Source organism: Pleuronectes platessa, chromosome 8 (assembly GCF_947347685.1).
Source record: "Pleuronectes platessa chromosome 8, fPlePla1.1, whole genome shotgun sequence".
Taxonomy (NCBI): Eukaryota; Metazoa; Chordata; class Actinopteri; order Pleuronectiformes; family Pleuronectidae; genus Pleuronectes; species Pleuronectes platessa.
In genome coordinates this window covers 8120429-8135315 of record NC_070633.1, presented here as the reverse complement: position 1 = coordinate 8135315, position 14887 = coordinate 8120429, and positions in this window count along the sequence as shown.

Here is a 14887-nt window from a genome sequence, read left to right as displayed (position 1 = left end):
CTGCTAAGATCATAAAGTCGTGATTTACTCACCTGAAGTCCACTGGTTCGATCTGATAGCATGTGCCTACAGCGAAAAACAGTCAGAAGTAGTGGAGAGCTCTTTTTGGGACCTTTCAATTAATAATAGCTGCATTTGATCAAATGTGCCAGGACCACACTGGATGTGTGAGAAGAGCGTTTGCATGGCGAATATCTTGCTTTCCATATGATCACCATACTGCTCTTGTGAGCCGCACATCTCAGGCATGTCTCCTGCAAGTGAGCTTTATGCTGCTCTTCAAGAGAGTCAGCGTCTTGCCTATCATCTCCACGCACTGTGCAACTCACAACATAACAGACAGTAAAAATGATCTTTCACCACACCTTCAATGTCTGTTGAATAGGTACAGAACATAAATATTGAAAGTTCATAAACTGTACCTGTTTCGAAGAAAAAACGCACTTTAGCATTTCTATTGACTCAATTGATTCATGCATTTTAACCAGGTTGTTTTATTGTGAAATATTCGAAGGACAGGAAGATGCAGAACTTGTCCTGGTATTTAGTGGATTATATCACTGTGCTTTTATTCAAGGAAATATAAATAGTAAAATGTACACAGTATGTACACCTACTGTACAAGCAGCATCTGTTCTCATGTACTTCTGACAAGACATCTGCATGAAGCATGGCCATTATATCGTTGGGTGTGTGTAGTAACAATCATCATTGCTCAGTGCTTCATCAATGCCATCAAACTGTATGTGGTGTCTTATTTCTTTTAATTGAGGATGTTGGATACTTTGAGACTTTCACCATGTGAAGATGTATAATGTAAAGAGTAAGGCTACAAGTTTCGTACAGCGTTAGGCTTGATGTTAAGCAGACTGGATAATCACAACCTGTTTTACACAGCAGCATTTTTATCCCTCAACCATCCCCCTGATATCCGATCCAACCAGCCAACAGATAGTGGATGTTTGAATATATATTTAATGTGGCATGATCTCATTTGGTTAAAAATTTGTGCTGATTTGAGCGGATGTTGAATTTGGCTTCTCTCTTGCAGCATGCCATCTGTCCGCTGCTTGCTGGTTACCTTTGCAGTGATTTACAGTGGCAGAAACTTCTTTCTGCTGTCAGGAGGTTTCCGCACAGTTCTCCATTGCGTTTTGAACAGCACATGCTGTAGCTGGTGGACCTCCAAGTCGTTTCCTCACTTTTGCGTCTGTGAACGACTGTCAGGTCAAATAACAATTAATTTGGCCCATTGCTTTCTGGAGGGACACCAAACTGCTAATGTGACTGGCCCTGCCCCAAAGGCGCTGAAGGGCAGGTGGCCAATCACTGACCTCGATGGATCCACCCACATTTGGCTACTTGTAGTTATAATGCACAGGAGCGTACACAGAGGCACAAACAGAGTGACTCACACTCTATTACTACTGTCACACACACAAACACACACACACACTTGGCTGGCTCTGTAAGATCTATTTAACACATTCTAAGTGGGCCAGACTTGGCGCGCTTTAAGAGAGAACACACAGCGTCTAGAGGAGTGTGCTTGAAGCCAAAATGACCCCTGGATGCACAGAACATCTGGGCTACAGCTAACAGATTAGCCCCGCTAACAGTGCTAACCACTCTGAACATTAAGAAGTGATCAGAGCTCCTTCTCAGTAGAAAGCTGAATGTGTATGATGTAAATGCAGTAGAGAGGGACTTCCAGACACCAGTATTCCTATCTAATTCTGAGGCCCTCATTACCATTGTCATAGTGTTAATGTAGATGAGGACAACTAGAGTTATATGGGTACAAGAAAGGATTTGCAAGAGAGGTCGCCCCACTGTTTCTGCACCAGAGAAGCCTTTATGTTATTCAAAAATCACAGTTCTCTACTTTTTCTGTCCATACATCAAAGATGAATATTTTTTTACAGTTAAATCAGTTAAATGTAATATCAGAAGCCGTGACTTTCTGATTCCATTGATCTCTGTCCTCTACAGGGGCGGAGACAGATGACACTTTAAGATATATATTTTAAACCTTACAAAAGTGAATGAACAGGAGCTAGAAGGCCAGAATGGACTAAGAACTAAGCCAGACCGAATCTCTTTGTTTAGCAGGATTCCAAACAATGGCACTGGGCTGGCAGATGAGGTCTAAGCCAGCAACCCAGTGAAGACACGGGCGGATGGCTGAGTTTGGCAGGCAGCTGGATGGTGAGCCTGAGCCGCAGATTGACCAGATAACAATGAACTTTAACACATGACATGCAAGGAGCAGGGGGAGTTTTTAAACTTCTGCTATACTTATATTTAGAAAAGCTCGCTGTTGGCCAAACAATATAAAAAGTTTCAGAGCCATGCTAACAATCTGGAATATATAGAAATGCTCAAAGGCACTTCTGCTCTTCTGATTCAATCTGCTGTAAACTTGAATTGCAAAATACAGGAGACAAAGGTCACTAATATTGACAGGAATGACAGGCTGAACACGAAAAGACAAGAAACCCAAAAACAATGATCAATGGGTCTATGTGTTTTATTGTGAATACATTTCTTTCTTTCAACTACTGGAAAGAGTATAATGCTCAAGAAAGGTCTCTGTTGCATATCAGTGCAGCAGGTAAATTGTGCAAAGAGAAGAAAGGGAAGTCCTTAGGTCGAAAAAGCAACTGAATGTTAGAACTGTGAACCCTTTAATGGTTCTGAGGCCAGGCTACAAAAACAAAAACAGCTACAATTAAAATAGATACTTTTGTTTTTGATGACACCAGGAGAGCACCGGAAGAACATGCAGCCTCACAGAGAGAAGCTGTCTAGATTGTTCCAGAGCAGCACAGGAACTTGCGGAATCTTTTAAAGACAGATTTCTTCTTTGTTTTTTTTCCCGCCTCTTTCTCTTCACCCGCAGCCTGTGTGGCGGCCATGAGGGACTCTTGGAGCTTGAGCTTCTCCTGATTCCACAGGCTCCTCTCTGCTTCCACCTCTTCCTGAAGTCGGGCCAGTACAGAACTGACTTCGGTGATCTCCTCTTGGTCTTCTCTCACTGCCTGCATGGCGGCCCTGAGGGTCATTTGGAGGTCATGGTTTTCCTGATAACCCATGCTCCTCTCTTCCTCAAACTGTTCCACTGCTGCTGTGAGATTGTGGGTCACCTTCAGGTGTTCTTCTCGAAGTCGGGCCAGTGCAGATCTGACTTTGGAGGTCTCCTCTTCGTCTTCGTCCGCAGCCCGCATGACGGCACTGAGGGACTCTTGGACATCAAGCTTTTCCTGATAACACAGGCTCCTCTCTGCCTCCAGCTCTTCCTGGAACCTGGTCAGTTCTGCTGTGAGGCTGGAGGTCACCTGCAGGTGTTCTTCTTGAAGTCGGGCCAGTGCAGATCTGACTTTGGAGATCTCCTCTTTGTCTTCGTCCGCAGCCTGTGTGGCGGCCCTGAGGGACTCTTGGAGCTTGAGTTTTTCCTGATTCCACAGGCTCCTCTCTGCTTCCAGCTCTTCCTGGGAGCTGGTCAGTTCTGCTGTGAGCCTGGAGGTCACCTGCAGGTGTTCTTCTTGAAGTCGGGCCAGTGCAGAACTTACTTTGGAGAGCTCCTCTTCCTCTTCGGCAAGGCATGATTCTACCCCCTCTCTGTTCTCATGTTGCAGGAGGGACATATTCTGGTCCTTCTCGCCCATGAGGTGATGGAAGTCCAGCTCAGGTATCATAAGCTTGGCCTGTTTAATCGTGGTACTACCAGTTTTGGGTCTGGCACCTAGTTTAAGATAAACCATGCTCTCATCTTTGTCCATTTTCTCTTCCGTGTGTTTACTGGACTCTGGTATCACGTGTGGGGTAGACACTAGGACTCCCTCCTCTTTAATCTCATTTGATCTAAGATTAAGCCACAGGTCCAAAGGCAGAACTGCCTTTGACCATAGCCAGACAAAGGCAGATCAAGTGAACTAAGGTCAAAGGCATGATACCTTTAAAATATAGCAGAAATATCTTTGTATCTGAGTATTCAATTCAAATTTGTATTTGTATAGCCCATATTCAAAGATCACAATTTGTCTCATAGGTCTTTAAAGGTGTGACGTCCTCTGATCTTCACCCTCAACAGGAGTAAAACTCCTCTTAACATCCTCTATCTTCTGAGTAATTTCTGTTGCAAAAGTGTGTGTGTCCTGTAAATGCAGTAGAGAGGGACTTCCAGACACCAGTATTCCTATCTAATTCTGAGGCCCTCATTACCATTGTCATAGTGTTAATGTAGATGTGGACAGCTAGAGTTATATGGGTACAAGAAAGGATTTGCAAGACAGGTCGCCCCACTGTTTCTGCACCAGAGAAGCCTTTATGTTATTAAAAAATCACAGTTCTCTACTTTTTCTGTCCATACATCAAAGATGAATATTTTTTTACAGTTAAATCGGTTAAATTTAATATCAGAAGCCGTGACTTTCTGATTCCATTGATCTCTGTCCTCTACAGGGGCGGAGACAGATGACACTTTAAGATATATATTTTAAACCTTACAAAAGTGAATGAACAGGAGCTAGAAGGCCAGAATGGACTAAGAACTAAGCCAGACCGAATCTCTTTGTTTAGCAGGATTCCAAACAATGGCACTGGGCTGGCAGATGAGTTCTAAGCCAGCAACCCAGTGAAGACACGGGCGGATGGCTGAGTTTGGCAGGCAGCTGGATGGTGAGCCTGAGCCGCAGATTGACCAGATAACAATGAACTTTAACACATGACATGCAAGGAGCAGGGGGCGTTTTTAAACTTCTGCTATACTTATATTTAGAAAAGCTCGTTGTTGGCCAAACAATATAAAAAGTTTCAGAGCCACGCTAACAATCTGGAATATATAGAAATGCTCAAAGGCACTTCTGCTCTTCTGATTCAATCTGCTGTAAACTTGAATTCCAAAATACAGGAGACAAAGGTCACTAATATTGACAGGAATGACAGGCTGAACACGAAAAGACAAGAAACCCAAAAAACAATGATCAATGGGTTTATGTGTTTTATTGTGAATACATTTCTTTCTTTCAACTACTGGAAAGAGTATAATGCTCAAGAAAGGTCTCTGTTGCATGTCAGTGCAGCAGGTAAATTGTGCAAAGAGAAGAAAGGGAAATCCTTAGGTCGAAAAAGCAACTGAATGTTAGAACTGTGAACCCTTTAATGGTTCTGAGGCCAGGCTACAAAAACAAAAACAGCTACAATTAAAATAGATACTTTTGTTTTTGATGACACCAGGAGAGCACCGGAAGAACATGCAGCCTCACAGAGAGAAGCTGTCTAGATTGTTCCAGAGCAGCACAGGAACTTGCGGAATCTTTTAAAGACAGATTTCTTCTTTGTTTTTTTCCCCGCCTCTTTCTCTTCACCCGCAGCCTGTGTGGCGGCCATGAGGGACTCTTGGAGCTTGAGCTTCTCCTGATTCCACAGGCTCCTCTCTGCTTCCACCTCTTCCTGAAGTCGGGCCAATACAGAACTGACTTCGGTGATCTCCTCTTGGTCTTCTCTCACAGCCTGCATGGCGGCCCTGAGGGTCATTTGGAGGTCATGGTTTTCCTGATAACCCATGCTCCTCTCTTCCTCAAACTGTTCCACTGCTGCTGTGAGATTGTGGGTCACCTTCAGGTGTTCTTCTCGAAGTCGGGCCAGTGCAGATCTGACTTTGGAGGTCTCCTCTTCGTCTTCGTCCGCAGCCCGCATGACGGCACTGAGGGACTCTTGGACATCAAGCTTTTCCTGATAACACAGGCTCCTCTCTGCCTCCAGCTCTTCCTGGAACCTGGTCAGTTCTGCTGTGAGGCTGGAGGTCACCTGCAGGTGTTCTTCTTGAAGTCGGGCCAGTGCAGATCTGACTTTGGAGATCTCCTCTTTGTCTTCGTCCGCAGCCTGTGTGGCGGCCCTGAGGGACTCTTGGAGCTTGAGTTTTTCCTGTTTCCACAGGCTCCTCTCTGCTTCCAGCTCTTCCTGGGAGCTGGTCAGTTCTGCTGTGAGCCTGGAGGTCACCTGCAGGTGTTCTTCTTGAAGTCGGGCCAGTGCAGAACTTACTTTAGAGATCTCCTCTTCCTCTTCGGCAAGGCATGATTCCACCCCCTCTCTGTTCTCATGTTGCAGGAGAGACATATTCTGGTCCTTCTCGCCCATGAGGTCATGGAAGTCCAGCTCAGGTATCATAAGCTTGGCCTGTTTAATCGTGGTACTACCAGTTTTGGGTCTGGCACCTAGTTTAAGATAAACCATGCTCTCATCTTTGTCCATTTTCTCTTCTGTGTGTTTACTGGACTCTGGTATCACGTGTGGGGTAGACACTAGGACTCCCCCCCTTTAATCTCATTTGATCTAAGATTAAGCCACAGGTCCAAAGGCAGAACTGCCTTTGACCATAGCCAGACAAAGGCAGATCAAGTGAACTAAGGTCAAAGGCATGATACCTTTAAAATATAGCAGAAATATCTTTGTATCTGAGTATTCAATTCAAATTTGTATTTGTATAGCCCATATTCAAAGATCACAATTTGTCTCATAGGTCTTTAAAGGTGTGACTTCCTCTGATCTTCACCCTCAACAGGAGTAAAACTCCTCTTAACATCCTCTATCTTCTGAGTAATTTCTGTTGCAAAAGTGTGTGTGTCCTGTAAATGCAGTAGAGAGGGACTTCCAGACACCAGTATTCCTATCTAATTCTGAGGCCCTCATTACCATTGTCATAGTGTTAATGTAGATGTGGACAACTAGAGTTATATGGGTACAAGAAAGGATTTGCAAGAGAGGTCGCCCCACTGTTTCTGCACCAGAGAAGCCTTTATGTTATTAAAAAATCACAGTTCTCTACTTTTTCTGTCCATACATCAAAGATGAATATTTTTTTACAGTTAAATCGGTTAAATTTAATATCAGAAGCCGTGACTTTCTGATTCCATTGATCTCTGTCCTCTACAGGGGCGGAGACAGATGACACTTTAAGATATATATTTTAAACCTTACAAAAGTGAATGAACAGGAGCTAGAAGGCCAGAATGGACTAAGAACTAAGCCAGACCGAATCTCTTTGTTTAGCAGGATTCCAAACAATGGCAATGGGCTGGCAGATGAGTTCTAAGCCAGCAACCCAGTGAAGACACGGGCGGATGGCTGAGTTTGGCAGGCAGCTGGATGGTGAGCCTGAGCCGCAGATTGACCAGATAACAATGAACTTTAACACATGACATGCAAGGAGCAGGGGGCGTTTTTAAACTTCTGCTATACTTATATTTAGAAAAGCTCGTTGTTGGCCAAACACTATAAAAAGTTTCAGAGCCATGCTAACAATCTGGAATATATAGAAATGCTCAAAGGCACTTCTGCTCTTCTGATTCAATCTGCTGTAAACTTGAATTGCAAAATACAGGAGACAAAGGTCACTAATATTGACAGTAATGACAGGCTGAACACGAAAAGACAAGAAACCCAAAAAACAATGATCAATGGGTCTATGTGTTTTATTGTGAATACATTTCTTTCTTTCAACTACTGGAAAGAGTATAATGCTCAAGAAAGGTCTCTGTTGCATATCAGTGCAGCAGGTAAATTGTGCAAAGAGAAGAAAGGGAAGTCCTTAGGTCGAAAAAGCAACTGAATGTTAGAACTGTGAACCCTTTAATGGTTCTGAGGCCAGGCTACAAAAACAAAAACAGCTACAATTAAAATAGATACTTTTGTTTTTGATGACACCAGGAGAGCACCGGAAGAACATGCAGCCTCACAGAGAGAAGCTGTCTAGATTGTTCCAGAGCAGCACAGGAACTTGCGGAATCTTTTAAAGACAGATTTCTTCTTTGTTTTTTTTCCCGCCTCTTTCTCTTCACCCGCAGCCTGTGTGGCGGCCCTGAGGGACTCTTGGAGCTTGAGCTTCTCCTGATTCCACAGGCTCCTCTCTGCTTCCACCTCTTCCTGAAGTCGGGCCAGTACAGAACTGACTTCGGTGATCTCCTCTTGGTCTTCTCTCACAGCCTGCATGGCGGCCCTGAGGGTCATTTGGAGGTCATGGTTTTCCTGATAACCCATGCTCCTCTCTTCCTCAAACTGTTCCACTGCTGCTGTGAGATTGTGGGTCACCTTCAGGTGTTCTTCTCGAAGTCGGGCCAGTGCAGATCTGACTTTGGAGGTCTCCTCTTCGTCTTCGTCCGCAGCCCGCATGACGGCACTGAGGGACTCTTGGACATCAAGCTTTTCCTGATAACACAGGCTCCTCTCTGCCTCCAGCTCTTCCTGGAACCTGGTCAGTTCTGCTGTGAGGCTGGAGGTCACCTGCAGGTGTTCTTCTTGAAGTCGGGCCAGTGCAGATCTGACTTTGGAGATCTCCTCTTTGTCTTCGTCCGCAGCCTGTGTGGCGGCCCTGAGGGACTCTTGGAGCTTGAGTTTTTCCTGCTTCCACAGGCTCCTCTCTGCTTCCAGCTCTTCCTGGGAGCTGGTCAGTTCTGCTGTGAGCCTGGAGGTCACCTGCAGGTGTTCTTCTTGAAGTCGGGCCAGTGCAGAACTTACTTTGGAGATCTCCTCTTCCTCTTCGGCAAGGCATAATTCCACCCCCTCTCTGTTCTCATGTTGCAGGAGAGACATATTCTGGTCCTTCTCGCCCATGAGGTCATGGAAGTCCAGCTCAGGTATCATAAGCTTGGCCTGTTTAATCGTGGTACTACCAGTTTTGGGTCTGGCACCTAGTTTAAGATAAACCATGCTCTCATCTTTGTCCATTTTCTCTTCCGTGTGTTTACTGGACTCTGGTATCACGTGTGGGGTAGACACTAGGACTCCCTCCTCTTTAATCTCATTTGATCTAAGATTAAGCCACAGGTCCAAAGGCAGAACTGCCTTTGACCATAGCCAGACAAAGGCAGATCAAGTGAACTAAGGTCAAAGGCATGATACCTTTAAAATATAGCAGAAATATCTTTGTATCTGAGTATTCAATTCAAATTTGTATTTGTATAGCCCATATTCAAAGATCACAATTTGTCTCATAGGTCTTTAAAGGTGTGACGTCCTCTGATCTTCACCCTCAACAGGAGTAAAACTCCTCTTAACATCCTCTATCTTCTGAGTAATTTCTGTTGCAAAAGTGTGTGTGTCCTGCTACTGCAACTGATGTTGTCTGTGTGTGTGTGTGTGTCTATAATGTCTCTGCGTGGGGGGGTATTCCCAGTACTGCACTCTAAAGGCATATTTTAAATTTCCAGGGACATAATATAGATGTGAACTTACACTTTAAGTAAGCTGGTGTTGCAAGTTTTAGAGTTGTGTGGTAGGTGGGAATGTTGGTGGGCAGCAGGCAACTTTGGTTGATCCTGTAAATCTTAACACATGAAACACCAACACTTAAGTTGTGGGGAGTTCATGTTGTAACACCTAATCATTTTAAAAGGCTGATGCTGTGAAGTAGTCCAGTCTTTGATATTAGTGAATTTAACAAAACTCCTCATAGTCACAAGGCCTAAACCTGAAGACGCTCTACAATAGACCGAAGTTCAAAAGTTGAAAACGGCATTATATTGTGTTTCACAAAATATACATAATCGACCTTCCACCCATGCAATGGAACATGAGGGAGAAGGGGGGTGTTAGAGTAGGCGCAGGTGGCAATCTAGGTTCAGGACATTTCACAGGAGGAGCGGCATAAAACGGGTGATAGCCTCACTCCGTTTTGACTCGTCTCCTGCAGATTTGAGGAGAGGGAAGGATATCAGAGCAAACGAGAGGTACAAGGTGGATGGGAGAGGAAGAGATGGAGAGAGAATTGAGAGGGAATATAAGGAGAGGGCTGGACACGGACTGAGAATGTAAAAGAGAGGGGGATGGAGTGATAGAGAGAAGATAGGCAGGGTGAAGTGACAGAGAAGGAGAAAGGGGACAGGGTGCAGAACAAAAGGCTGCAGAGGGACAGATGGCTTCAGGAGGAGGGAGTCTTTGCAAACTTCCCAACTGCTTTTTCCTCCTGCAGTCCTGTAGTGCTGCTTCGTCCTCTCACTACTGTGTTCTAAGAGTGACAGTTTTACAGCTGTTAGATCAGTCAGTCCATATGAAGTCAGTGGTCAGTGGTTTTACTTTCCTGGTAATTTAGCTGCGACGGCGGTCGTTTGGTTTATTGTCACATTACTAATATTCCTAGTAAAAAAAAACTATTTAGCAATTGTGTTTCCTTACTTACTCTGGGCTACATTGAAAAAGTTGGCAGAGAGTATAGTATGTTCAAAGTGCATCTAAAAATGTCAAACAAATGAGTTTAAGGCAACATTCTCCCCATAACAAAACCCTGTCTGCACAATGGTTTTGGGGATTATCATTTGTTGACCTTTAATTTTCAATGTAGGAGGGATCATCTGTTTGTGGGCTTGAATGAGGTGCTGGTGGTTAGACTCTGTTAGGCTCTGATGGGAAATGAATAACCCACAACTTACACAGATTGTCTCAGATTCTACTTTGGCAGTGAGTTCTTGAAAGCAAACTTTTTTCATAGCTCAAAAGATAATGCACTAGATAGCCTTTTAGGTTTGTATGGTTTTCTGAACCCAAAGTGACAAACGACAAAGCAAGTTGGTGCAGTGAACAACATTTTATAATAAACAGACTTACAGAAATATGTTTAGCAAAATTACTGTTGACCCCGCATAAATACTGATTGGGGAATAACTGGGCACAGGTGAAACCCATTAGGGTGGGGTGGAAAGAGATGTGTTTTCTGAACATTAGAGCATGTCAAGTTTTTCAAGCAATAATCTAAATTGAAATTATGAACCAGAATACGAGTTTAATATGTTTCTTTTAATTAAATGAAAATGTGTCAATATGGAGACAGTTGGTTTTAAAGTTTTGCTGCCTCTGCCCTTTCTCTTAAGAAACTGTAGTTTGTGTGCATGAAGTTGGGGACTACTTGTTTGACTACACTTCTCTGTAACATTTAGGTTATGCTGCATTTTCAATATCATATCTCAGTGTTTCTATCTGTGAGCTACGTTTCCACTGATTTACGTGGCAGTGGCACCAAATGGGACGTTACTGTATTTGGTTTGGTCTTGAAGGAAAAATAAACTCTGAGAATACATTTTTCTGTGTCTTGCATTTAGTTGTGAACCAGATATTTTGGAGTGGTGTGGCTCCCTGGTTCCTGGGTACTATTCCATTAAAGGACCAACACCGGTGTGTCGGTCAAACATCTCCATTAGTATTCAGGAAACCCGGAAACCAGGCAGCCAGATATGCAGGTGGCCGCTCGCTGAGCCTGTCAGCAGGTATCCAGGCTCTCTGTGATGCTGATGGGATTAGAGCATCCAGAGTTCAGTCTTATCCCTGCCATCAGCAGCCTCTCCTGTGACTCCACAGTCCTGTGCGGTTATCACCAACCCCCCCCCCCCCCCCTCCTCTCCCCCGCTTCTTCCTTCTCTACCTCTAAACGGACTTTATCTCATCTCTCTGTGTTGACATCAGCAGTCTGTCCTGTCCTCACTGCGTCTCTCTGATTCCATTTAAAAACCCCATTACTGCCCTAACAGCACACAGCTGCATGCAGACACAGCCACACCCAGACAGACAAACATTCAGATACAACAACAAAAGGACGCATACGTGCACACACAGCCACACACAAATGCAATAATAGCAGACATGAAGGACACAAGAATAAACTGGTGCGAAACATTGAAGGTTAGAGACACTTGAAAAGGTTTGGTTGGTCTACAGAGTTTGTTGACCTTCTTCTCCATCCTTCCCTCCACCCTTTTTCACTCCCTGTCACTCTTTGTCCACGTCATCACACAGGCAGGGGTCGTGTGCAGGTGAGTGCTTCTCGTGTGTGTGTGTATGTGTGTGTGTGTGTGTGTGTGTGTGTGTGTGTGTGTCCAGATAGGAGGTTATTCTGAGATGCCAGAGTAGTGACAGATAGTGATCTCAGTCAATCTAATGGGGCTGAAGGTTCCCACACACTTACACACCCATGTACATTTACGCAAGCATGCACACACAGACACACACACACACACACACACACACACACGCACACACTCAGTCTCTAAAACACTTTAATCTTGTTGGGGAGCATTTTTGTGTATGGAGGAGTACTGTGAGATAACATTTAAGGAATACACATATCTCACTGTGTTTGTGTGTGTGTGTGTGTGTGTGTGTGTGTGTGTGTGTGTGTGTGTCTTTACAGTAACCCTGTCTCTGTTCAGACCCCCCCTCCATTATTACGTTTTTCAAACCTCATAGCCCTTACTGTTGTCCCTCTGCTGTAGGAGCTGTTTTCACATTACTGCTTCCATCTCACTGGTCTGTGCACTGGTATGGACTTCTCGAAAGAAGAGCCAATGTGCAGCTTTTTTGCAGAGAAGGGCCACTAGGGCAAAGGTATTACTATTTAGCTTTTCATCTTCATGAGTGAACCTGAAAGTCTTAACCTACAACTTCTGCTGCTGCTACCTATCGATGATTGATACCCCACAGCAGTGATTCAACCTTTATCCACTTCATGAAAGCTGCATTTGCTGCTCCAGACACCCAGAGATTTGTTATCTCCTCTGCTGAACAGTAAGTGATTTGTATGAACCTTTACCGGTGGCAACAGCAGTGGTCTGTTTGGAAGACATATCAGAAGGCAAAAGATAAAAAACAAGGAGCTGCAATACATTATTATCACAGCATGTGGGGCCTGTGCCCTGAGCTAGAGAAGCACCGCTATGAAGAGGAGAGAAAATAGAGACACATGCTGAAACTGGGTTTTCAGAGTTTGAGAGCAAGAATTTATCAGGTATTCCAGGAAGTCGTGGTGAGACACTGGGAGCAGCTGTGAGGGACAACGCTGGACACCTGGATCCATGGCCACCTCCACTGATGGAAGTTGGTATTATGTGTAACATCCATGACATACCAGTAAGGACCAGATTCCTCTCCTCTGGACAAATCAAAAAGATACTGGATATTGCTCAAAGAAGAGTTGGAGACAAAAAACAAGTTAGAGACAACTCACACATACCTGACAGATGATAACATGAGTACATCAATAGACAGAGATGAGCCAGTGTGCATAAAACATGCAACATTGTAAATGTGGTATATTCATTGCCATCAGACAAAGGAGTTTAGTTCCTACAACTATATTTTTTTGTCATAGGAACTCTGTATCTTCAATCCTATGGTAGAAGCACAAACTCACTGCGGGGGTGGTCTGGAGAGTTCAATATGTCCCTCTCTTCCTTTAAACACGACAGTCATAAAAGAAAGAGAGCTGAACTTTATTCACCCCAATATCTTAGGTAGGATGACTATGCACCGTGTGAGGCAGGAGAGGAGGAGTTCAGTTCAGTTCAGTTCAGAGAAATGGGACCAGGGCCAATGTGGTGCAGTTGGCTGGTGATGAGTGTTGGTGCAGGATCTGGATTTGTCCTTCACTGTCCCAAGTTACAGTGAACAGACAAAGGATAAGACACAATTTTAGCCATATTTTGTGCGTAAAACCAGGTTGATGAGAATGCACTCACTGTCTCCTCTCTTTTAAGAACACCTCAATAACCGAAACCCCAAGTCAACTTGTTTCCACATGGAAATGTTTGCATAAGAACCAAGTAGGAGACAGAGCTGCTGTTGGTGGGGAATCTGCTTAGAGGGCACTCCTCAAACCAAGACACATCAAGATGGTGTCATGATGCACTGAAACAAAACCAATCAGACTTTTGTGGAAAGTGACTTTGTGATTCACCATGCGATGTATTATGATGTTTTTATTCACTGTGTAGCCCATATTCACAATGAGCTTTTGTTCACTGATCCACGGAGCAGTCAGTTAGAATCACTGACATGATGCTGCTCTGAGTTTTTTGGCGGCTGCAGCTCAGTCTCCTGCACCAGAGCTTCTTAAAGCCTCCATCAGGAGCTGTAGGTGGATCAAAGGAAGGTTAAACTGGGGGCGAGGAACTACTCTGCAGAAATGAGGGAAGCGCTAAATGCTCTCCTGTGTCTCAACACTCCTCCGTGCACGGCAATTCAGTAAGATGCTGTCAAATGGACGATGGTGTGTAAAATGAATGTCGACTTAAAGGCAAAAAAGAGGGGAAACTGTGGTTTGATTAAGTCGCATGGACGACATCTTTCTTTTCTCCGTTACTGTTCTTTAAGTTAAAGCAATTGCTCTTCAACATCTATCAGCTCAAACTCCAGCAGGATCAGCTTAGTGACACTCGCCATTGTTCTAAGGTAAACAGAGACGCCAGAGAATTTAAAAATAAGCCAACCAGAAACCACACGACACTCAACACCAGCTTAGGAACTCTTCCCCAACTAGCGTTGTAATTGCAGACTCACACACACCTACGCAAAAACTATGATGTTACGTGAGTACCTACGGCGTGGCTCCGACGTAGAAGCATGAATTGGGTTTACGTGTTTTCCAACTTAAAGGGGACATTTTATGAAATTCCACTTTTGTTCCTGTTTTTCAGAAACGATAGGCTAGAGTGCGTCGAATGGGATTACGACCGAAATAAACGTCATAGTCACACCATGCCCATGTAGGGAGTCTCGCTACATGGCCTTGGACGACCGAGCTAATGTTAGCTCGCTGCTGCTACCCGTCAGACACTGAAGTGGCCGCATTAACAAGGGACCCCCGGGACACCTCTTAACGTTGACTCAACAGTGTGGAAGGATGCTGCTGCTTCGCCAGCTCAGGCTCCCACTGCTCCCACTGCAGGGCTGCAGTGGGGAGCTGGGACTCTTGCAGCCAGGCTCACCAGGACTGAGGGGGGCGGGGCACTCAAAACAGGTCAATCTGAGGAGGGCTGTTTTAGACAAGGTAAAAAGGTGCTGTTTTAAATGATCCTTGTGGTATTTTGACCAAAATATGTAACAGACATTTCATTAAGACCCC